Source organism: Syngnathoides biaculeatus, chromosome 2 (assembly GCF_019802595.1).
Source record: "Syngnathoides biaculeatus isolate LvHL_M chromosome 2, ASM1980259v1, whole genome shotgun sequence".
Classification (NCBI taxonomy): domain Eukaryota; kingdom Metazoa; phylum Chordata; class Actinopteri; order Syngnathiformes; family Syngnathidae; genus Syngnathoides; species Syngnathoides biaculeatus.
The window spans coordinates 8,085,075-8,094,867 of record NC_084641.1 but is presented as its reverse complement, the minus strand read 5'-3'; the positions used below and the strand labels follow the sequence as shown (position 1 = coordinate 8,094,867).

The following is a 9,793-nucleotide window of genomic DNA, read 5'->3' as shown; positions in this document are numbered from 1 at the left end:
CATTCAAAGAGCCCCCCACCCCAATGATGAGACATAAAAAACATCCTGAACAATGACTGGAGCTAAAGCCACAATCGGGGTTTGACTGAAGAAAAAAGATTGCATGAAAGGATGCACGAAGAAGCACGATGTTTGCATATGTTCAATACTTTGCCAAAATGAAGACGAGGAAATTATTTTCATAACGTAGCAATTTTCCTCCCTGTAACATTTTTGCCCTAAAATATGGACGGTTGGACTTTTTTTTTCCTTTTTTACAATCATGCACAGACGTATACATGCATGCAAACACATGCAGGCCTGTCCAGGGCAGGTCCGAGGGGAGAAAGCCACTTGAAGGAGTGACTGCCTAATGAGGGGGAAAATCTGTTTTACTGTGGAGCAGCAGCAGTTAAAGCAGACTGTATTTACATTACGCACGCACCAATTAAAGATGTAATTGACATCAACAACGAAACCTCTCTGTCCCATTTAAGTATTCAATGTTACTGCTCATCATCACCGTGTGAAAATTCCAGCATCTCCAATGGAGGCTGCGCACACCCCGGTAATTATTACATGTGCATCAGTGGCATTTGAAGAATTATAGTAAAGAATGAAACATGCAATATGGTGTCTCATTTTGTTAGCAGCTTGCATAAAATATTTACGAGGTGCACACACAAATTTGGTCCTTGCCTGAATCGTGTTATCTTTCAGATTTGACAGTCAAGACCTTTTCTTTTTGTCATAGATTTAATTCAAAGTCATTTCAAGACCCACCTGAACACACTCCTTCCAGATTTAGTTTATTATTCTTACATTTCTAAATAAATAGCCACACATCAAACACTTAAAATCATCAAGGATAGGCATCATCATGAACACACAACATTATATATTCATTCCAATGCATAAACTCTCGTTTCTGCTCACAAGAACTCACCCCCCTCAATTTAGAAGAGCTGTGGCCATCTCAGAAAGGCAGCACACACACACACACACACGCACACACACACACACACACACACACACACACTCCCAGGTGTAGTTATCCAGGGATTATGTGCGAGTGTTTTCTCTGATAAAAGAGTCTATGTTTGAGTTTGGGATTGAGGGATTCTGAGTGGGATCAGAACAACTGACCTTTGGGGAAAAATAAAAATGAGACGATACTTCTACAAAAGCTGCGTTTAGTTTTTTTATGTGCAATTATTTTTGGTTGCCGCATCAATCCAACTTTAATTATGTATGTTTTTATCTGTTTAATGAAGAAACTGTGGCCGCCCAACCGCACATCCGTTTGTGGTAGAAAAGGGGGGTACGGTGGGGGTGAGGGGCATTGTGTTTGGCTTTGGGATCACAGTTGAGACTGATGTATGAACAGCACTGCATAAAGCACACAGATTATCAGGTCACAACACACAGTAACATACTTACTGACCTAAACAAAAGACCCACAAAACACACACCACCGTCACTTAAATATTGATGCCTTTTGAAGAGACCAGTACGAAATAACTACCTTAACAATATTACATATGTGTGTGCAACAAGTGAAAAACGTTTGAAAATCAGATGGGTAACTTTATCTAAAACACAAAAATAAAATTAAATCGCTTAAAAACAAGTAAAACAAATGCAAGATCTGGAATGACGTTTCAAAATTTTGTGTGCAATATATTGCCACTTACTGGTCATTCTTTGCAACTGCAGCATTTGCTCAAAGAATACACTGTGTGCATGCAGCAATAAAATAATATGAAGACGATATTAAAAGCGAATGTGCCGCTAACTGATACCTTTTTATTTAAGTTTGTGCGTGTGTCTTTGCGTGCGTGTGTGTGGGTGTGTGCGTCTCCTAGATCGACTCTGTTAGGTCTTTGTCATGTCAAAAACTATGATGTCACCCGCGAAACACAGAGTGGCTTTCAAGGGCCCGAGAATCTACATTGTTTTAACCTCAAATCTAAGAAGTAATTGGAGCAATCTACAGTATCTGTCTCATTAAAGATAAAGTCTTACAAACAAGGTGAAAAGATAACTGTCATGATCCTGCCGCTTCAGCACGAGCTGTGCGGGTGTCCGAGCAGGTGCGCTGATTGGAAGGTGCACACCTGCGCCTCATGCAGCCTGATTATGCTCTGGATTTATATGACCGCGATGATAACTGGCCGGCGCCAGTTCGTTGATCTTCATGTCCCGTTTGTGTGCTCCGGCATCCCTGATTGAACCTGTGTGTACCGACCTTCGTCCGTTCTCCGACCAACCTTGTAAGCCTGACTCCTTCGTTACTTCTGCCTGCTTTGATTGTTCATCTGTGTACTGACTCCTGCCTGCCCGCTCACCTGCTCTCTTCACCCGACGTCCCAACTACCGCTGCTGCACCGGACTGCCTGCTCGATCCCCTACCTCTGCATATAATAAACGTGTCTCCTTGAACTACTTTGCATCTTCCGAGTCCTGCATTTGGGTCCCACTCTCATTCCGATGGGACGTGACAAGATTATGTTCTAACACGTTACTGTCACTTGTGTCCAAGTCACCCTGTAACTAAATGCTTGTCCAATCATTAGGAAAGTAATTAGTTTTTAAGGCCCATAGATGTTCAATGTCTGATAGACATTTTTTTGAAAGAAGGATTTAATATTTATAACACATTCTGTAAGTGTATTGCATGTTGTATTTTATTTTGTTTTACATACAGATCTGCACTGTTTAAGTTATTTTGTGTGTTATTGTACATGTTTCTGGTAACACAAAAAGCATTCTATTCTTCTCTTCTATAAATAAAGTTAGTGTTGCAGTCTCCGAAGATGATATGACGATAGAAAGTCACCCTGGTAAAATTGAAAATTTTCTGAAACATTTCCATGTTTGAGTTTAAGCCTAACAGTTCTGAGGTCCTGGGCTCAATCCTGTGTGGTGTTTGCATGTTCTCCCCGTGGCTGCGTGGGTTTTCTCAAGGCACTCTGGTTTCCTCCCATATCCCAAAAATTAAACATTAACAATAATTGGACACTCTAAATTGCCCCTGGGCGTTATTGTGAGAGCAACTGGTTGTTTGTCTCTATGTGCCCTGCGATTGGCTGGCAACCAGTTCAGGGTATACCCCACCTCCTGCCTGTTGACAGCTGAGATAGGCTTCAGTACTCCTGCGACCCTCGTGAGGGTAAGCGGCTTAGATAATGGATGGATAGATTTCCATGAATTGGAAAAAGCAACAATGTGCAAAGCTATAGAGAAAATACAGTAAAATCCAATATCCCCAAACCTTTTCGTTGTGTGTGTCTCAAAAGAAAAAATCTATAACAATAGTAACCTTTTTCTAGTTTAGTCCACTGTGCTCTTTTTTTTTTAAATAAAAAAAAAACATGAAATGACATAACGACTAGATTTTGGAAATTGTTCACTTTTGTTATAAATTCCCAAAAGAAGCACAAGATTTTGTTTTGTTTTTAAAGGGTTAAATCGAAGCTCAAGTTCCTGTTTGGACAACCACCACAAGAAAGAATTTTAGTGGGAAGAGGAGGAGTACTCATTTAGTACATGCTCTTACATCTTTGATCTGCACTTTGGACTGTTATGACACACATTGCTACATACATCAACACATTCATTCAGACATTTGAAAAACTATGCAGGCTTGCAAGTAAATACTAGACCTATGCAAATTATCGCTGTAACATGTCCAAACAAAGCTGCCACGGTTGAAGGAAGTGGAACCCGGAAGAGACACAAACAGAGTTAGCCAATGGTTTCCCTCGAAGCAGAGGTGGCAAAGCTTTAAACACACAATTCCACAGTTGACTTGCTGGTGAAGGTGGGAACAGGGGGAAAGGCCAGAGCGCTAGAAGGTCAGCCAGCAGCTCAAATGGAAGACATTTACTTCTCCAACAAGGCTGTTAACACACAACCACACGCACACACACGAAGAAAAAAAAAAAAAACATCTGAGCCAGTGTCTTTGCTGGAATAATTGCAGAAGCGAGCACATCTGGTGCACTTTGAGATGACTGGATGCAGCAGTGGTCATAATCGGCCCCTCAGAATGCCAGCTTTTCATCTGACCCGGAATATTCATTGTGTGTCGTTTCAGTCATAGACTGCATGGAGAAATTAAAATGAAATAGATAATCGGCTGTTGAGGTAGTCCCCTAAGATTTGTAACTTTGTGAGAACAGTTAGTCAAATGATTTTCTTTTCAGTTCCAGCATGCTGTGAAAACAATGATTTGAACACTTCAACAGCAAACTTTCGAGGTGAGTGAGAAGAGAGACTGAAATCTGACATCATAAATGTTCTTCTAAATGCATTTTTTTGTATACACCTGCCCGAAGATACCTAGGATAGGCTCCAGCACCCCCACAACCCTTTGGAGGATAAGCGGCTCAGAAAATGGGCAGATATTGTATACATTGAGGTAATTGTTCATGCACTTCTGTGGCTTATTTAACTTGTAGAGAATATGAAGATTGAGAATGTATTGAATGTTTAGATGTCCATCCATCCATCCATTTTCTGAGCCACTTATCCTCACGAGGATCGCGGGAGTGCTGGAGCCTATCCCAGCTGTCAACAGGCAGGAGCCGGGGTACACCCTGAACTTGTTTCCAGCCAATCGCAGGGCACATAGAGACAAACAGCCGTGCTCACAATCACATCTACGGGCAATGTAGAGTGTTTAATTTATGTTGCATGTTTTTGGGATGTGGGAGGAAACCGGAGTGCCCAGAGAAAACCGACACAGGCACGGAGAGAAAATGTAAACTCCACACAGGCGGGTCCGGGATTGAACCTGGGACCATAGAACTGTGAGGCCAACGCTTTCCAGCTGGGCCACCGTCCCACAGCCACCGTGTTTAGATGTGTATGTATATTTTTATGACATATATTTAAAGCCCGGGTGTCATCCCTATGAACATTCTTAAATAGATATTGTAATGAAAAATACATATAACATTATTCACTTCAATGTCTATACAAAAAAATAAATGTGAGCGGAGAGCGCGTCATCCATGTGCAAAGTTGCAGAAGTGTCATTCTACCATATCCAAGTGGTCGCCATATTGGCTGCGTCCTCCGTCCGTGACGTCACCCAGGCATTTGCAAATGAAAACATGCGGTGCACCCTAACTATGGGAGACAAACGCGCCCCGTCTGACACGGAAGCTCTTTTCGAAAAGGAGAACACTACACAACCGAGTGAAGTTACCGGGGCAATATTACACTATTGTTTCGAGCCCTCGGGGCAATATTACACTATTGTTTCGACCCATATTCAGATGATATGCGATCACTGCCAAACCTCTTCCCCGTCCAATCCACTTCCGCACCGGAGATGAGCCATCGTGGTGACGCGCAGCCTTCGCAGAAGCAGTGACCGCCGAATGCAGCGCCTCAGCCAGTGTGGCTGATTTTCTGCACTGTGGTGGCATATAAGGAGGAGGTGGAGCCGAGCCATGTTGCTTTTAGGGGTATGTTCAAAGCCGCCGCAGTACTTGTTGAACACCATCGAGCCGGGATACATTGCCGCCTACCTGTTATTTGGAACCCACGAAGTTCTTGACCTCTGCACTCGTGCAATCAATTTTTCACAACGAACTGGGTCTCTTGCAAACTTATGAAGGCTAAAACCATTCTCCCGAGTGTTCAAGCAATGTCCAGCAATGGAATGAGCTGGCATTTTGACCAACACGTAGGAACAACTTTGTGGAAAGGTACTTTGGGTATGTGTAGTGTATAGCGGTTGCAGCTACTTCATTGATTTTCAAGACAAATTCCCCTGAGCTGACCATAAAGTTTATCCTGACCCTGTTCATGATCCTGAAAAGACAGGCAATGAAAAAATGAGAACCGGAAAGACACTGTCCAGTTGTCACGGCAATAGAAGCACTCAAACTGACTCCTCACAAAGGACGGGAATGTAAATAAGAGTCCAACTGGCAGAGGCTTTCCAACCACTCTTTTCTTTGTTTGTATAACCAAGCTGATAACAATAATAATAACAATATGACAGCAACTTATGTCAGTCCAAGCAATGTTGTCTGGGCTCTTCTTGCCACCAGTTGCTGGTGCGACGGGCCTGAAGCCACAGCCGCTGCAAGAAAGGCCCGGGAGGCCTCTTAAAGTGCAGTCATTAAGCAGCCACTTGTGTAGGTGTTCTTGCAAGAAATCTTGTACCAGCCGTCAATTAGACACACGCACTTGCTGGAGAGAAAGCCAGTGGATGAACGCTGCACTGAACGAGTGTGTGTGCGTGTTTGTGTGCATTGTTAATCATGACCCAAGGCTCAACCTGCTGTTGAGAACAGTAACTTGTGACTTAATGCCTTTGTTCACCCTGGAACATCTGGCTTTGACCGAAGGGTGTGTGTGCGTGTGTGTGTGTGTGCATGCCTATGATTGTTTGAAATGGGCCATTGCTCAAAGAGACAGAGAAAGAGAGAGTGTGTGTGCATGTGTACCGATGCGAGCACAGCAAGGACTAAGGCGCGAGGAGTTGATCATCATCGTGTAAACCTCTGAGGGGAAAAAGGCCTCGAAGCCCCTTCTGTCAGCTGGGCTCCGAACTCCTTCCCCTCGACTGCCCCCACAGACACACACACACACTCGCACACATACGGGATCCCTCTGGTGCACCAGATTAAGGTTTGACTGAGTGTGAGCAGAACAATACCCCAGTGTGTGTTTGCAGAGCCGTGGCTAATTGTGTTCATTTGCTGCTTAACTTGAGACAGTGAGGCCACTGAAGATGTACGTGTGTCTGTGTGGTAAGTGCCATGTGAGGCAACTTTTAGTGTCTGAACATCCTGGTTAATGTCCACCTCAGAGGCCACGTTTGTAAGTTCAGTTTACCGCTACTTCACAAAGTGATTCTGAGTCAAGTCAAGGCCACCTAGCGTCCTTAAAAGCAGAACAACGGCAGCATTGTTGGCACTGGAGTCCCAGCAAGGCTCAAACGCACAACGGCAGTAGATCGATACCAAATAATGTCATCTTAGAAGGTCACTCTTGGACCTTTTGGCCATGTCAATACAAAGCCACATGCACACTCACTCACTCACTCCAAATCAACATAATAAAATCTTAATAAACATGGATAGCATTTCTAGTGATGAAATGGTTGGCATGCACACACAAGTACTGTAAATGTGAGCACTGCGCTGCAGGCTTTGCTGTGTTCATCCTCCCTGCCTGGCGTGCCTAGCACTAAGAGGCCCCTCCCTGCCCACACTGAGTGCAAGAGAAAATAAACAGCTAAAGAGACAAACAGCGAGAGTCACTTAGAGCCACTTAAAGCTAAGGCTCCTTCCCACAGCGAAGCACTTGCCCAGGGCGAGAAAGTGTCTGCTTGCCACGCCAGGAGGCCGAGACCTCCATCAAGGAGGCAGGAGTTGCTCTGTACTACTCTTCCTCTAAGAGTGTTGTTTAGGGCCTGCCCCAGTAGGTGGAACGTGAACTTTAATATGAACAATGATCAGATTTTTTTTCACCCAAGATCAACTTTTTGGGAATCTTCCAACATCTACAAAATATTATATTTTTAAAAGGTAAATTGCAAATTAGGTGGAGTTCATGTTCAACGACATGAACAGGATAGGATTCACTGCTTCCTTACAAGTTTTGTATGCCTATTTTCTTGCCCTTTTTTTTTCTTATTTGCTATTATTCTCTCCACTCTGCCTCCCTCCGCTCATTCCCTCACCTGCCTCTGTTTGTCTGTTCCCCGACTGTGAAACCAAAGGCCAACACTCCCCTGGGAGTTCTGTTTACCTGAGCTACTCCCCTCTTTTTGACATTCGCCTACTTGGAGACAGAAGGAGAAAAAAGGAAGGACACTTTGTTTGGGGGAGTTAAGGTCAGCCATCAATTAAAAAAAACAACAACCATCATAGAAAGTAAATATGTGGAAAAACACCAGCCAAAGTTGTAAATGTTTTTCGCAGATGATGCAGAATGAGTTCAAATTTGCAATAAAAGGCATTGAAAAACACACTGTATGAATGGGTCCATGAACACTGTGCAAACAACACATGGCATGGCCACTAACAGTGTGTGTTTACCTTGAGTGTAATGCATGCTGATGGTGACACAGGTCCCTACAGGGCCAACCACCCCTGGGGTCCAGGTCGCCCAGCTTGAGGATGGGGTCAAACAGACAACTCCCACCGGCCGCACCATAGAGGGCTGCCCAGGACCATTAGTATCCATTACCAGGAGGTATACAAAGACACAAACACACAAAGAGACGTGAAGATGAATGTCATAGAAGCGGTTTTATTGGAGAGATGGGTCTAGTCTGTTTTGTTTCCAAACACAAATGAAAACAAAAAATCACATGTTGCCTGCTGATTCACAATAGGATTTTAGTGTTTATCAAGTTGTATAGTCAAAAATACACCACAATGGGGAAAAAAAACCACACGAGTAGCAGCATTTAGGCGAGACACCGTAACTAGGCCTCCAGCCGCTTGGTGCCAGAGATCTTCACTTCAAATGGATGTCCTCAGGGCAATGACCTTCTGGGAGTCTGTGGGGTATGTGTGCTTGTGCAGATGCAATATTAGTGATATGCAAACTAAATATCGTTGCTGTCCAGTTGAAATATTAATTGACAGATTCCTTGTATATTTGTGACATACTTGATTCTGATTCTGATTACGCTAGGGTGTCGTGTTGATTTTGTTGTGCAACATTTTATGATTCAAAAACATGTAAAAAAATGTATATATATTGAATGATGTAGCGTTTAACAAACATGTTTTTTTTTGGAGGGGATAAGTAGTTTTGGCGATGAGAACATTTCATCCGAAGGCCAAAATGTCCAAAAATATCCAATATAACAAAGGTGGAGTTAAAAATCAGTGAACAGGCTTACGTACGAACTGAAAATGCACGAGACGAAAAGCGAGATGAACTTGTCTCTGAAATTGTGTGTTCGCGGCTGCCGAGCGAGCAGCGCCCTTAGCAGCCTATTATCCAGACTAAAGCGTGGCAGCCGGCCCATATCTGCAAGGTGTGTGTGTGCACTTCATAGCTCAGCAGATGTGTTATACCTCCAAGCATCTACACAACATCCTCGTCTGGATACTGAGTGAAATGAAGGACAAAAGTCTCCCCTCTGTCACAGTCTTCGGCCTCCCTGATAAAATGCAATCTGTTCTCCTTGGACAGTGTCACATGTATGCATGCACTTCAAGATCTGTTTTAGAACTTCTTGCTGTACAAAATCCACGATTAGCCATCTTGTTCAAGTCAAATTTGTGTGGCTGTACTGTTCTGTAGTCACAGCACTGACACAAGATCGCCCTGTCAGTATTGTGGCCTTTTAGGTAATAGGAGCAACAAATCGAAAACTGATAACTGATCTATTCACCCAATAATGAAAAGAGATGTGTAAAATTCAGGGATCCTGTTGGATGTTGTCCCGCATCTGGGCCACATAAAAATGGCTAGGGACACAAATACTAAATCTGCTTACTGGGATGCAGAGTCGTGGAAGTACGATAATGCGCGAGAGTACTATACGGTACATTGTATTATAAAGTAGTATTAAAGTACTCTGGCATAGTGTTGGAAATACAACGTTTTTAAAAATGTTTTTCGTTGAGACAGAGCTCTAGAGTGCGACTAATTTGGTCACATATGCAGCCTAGTTTCCAAATTGTGCGGCAAAAAAAAAAAAAAAAAACAATGTGCACCTGCACGCCCAGCCATTTGAGGAAGAAATAAAACTCTGCAACTTGAAAGCAGACATAAGAAATGCATTGCGGTCTCTAAACCAATCAGAGATAATGAAGGGCAGGGAACC

The 9,793-nt window shown here is 43.3% G+C and overlaps 1 long non-coding RNA gene across 1 annotated transcript; it reads left to right on the top strand.

The window, feature by feature from the left end:
• The first annotated feature begins 3,995 nt into the window (after window positions 1-3,995).
• LOC133514617 (uncharacterized) lies at window positions 3,996-5,448 on the top strand. The gene is made up of 3 exons (XR_009798824.1): window positions 3,996-4,128; window positions 4,188-4,241; window positions 5,265-5,448. It is a non-coding gene; the product is annotated as an uncharacterized LOC133514617 (long non-coding RNA).
• The last annotated feature ends 4,345 nt before the right edge of the window (window positions 5,449-9,793 follow it).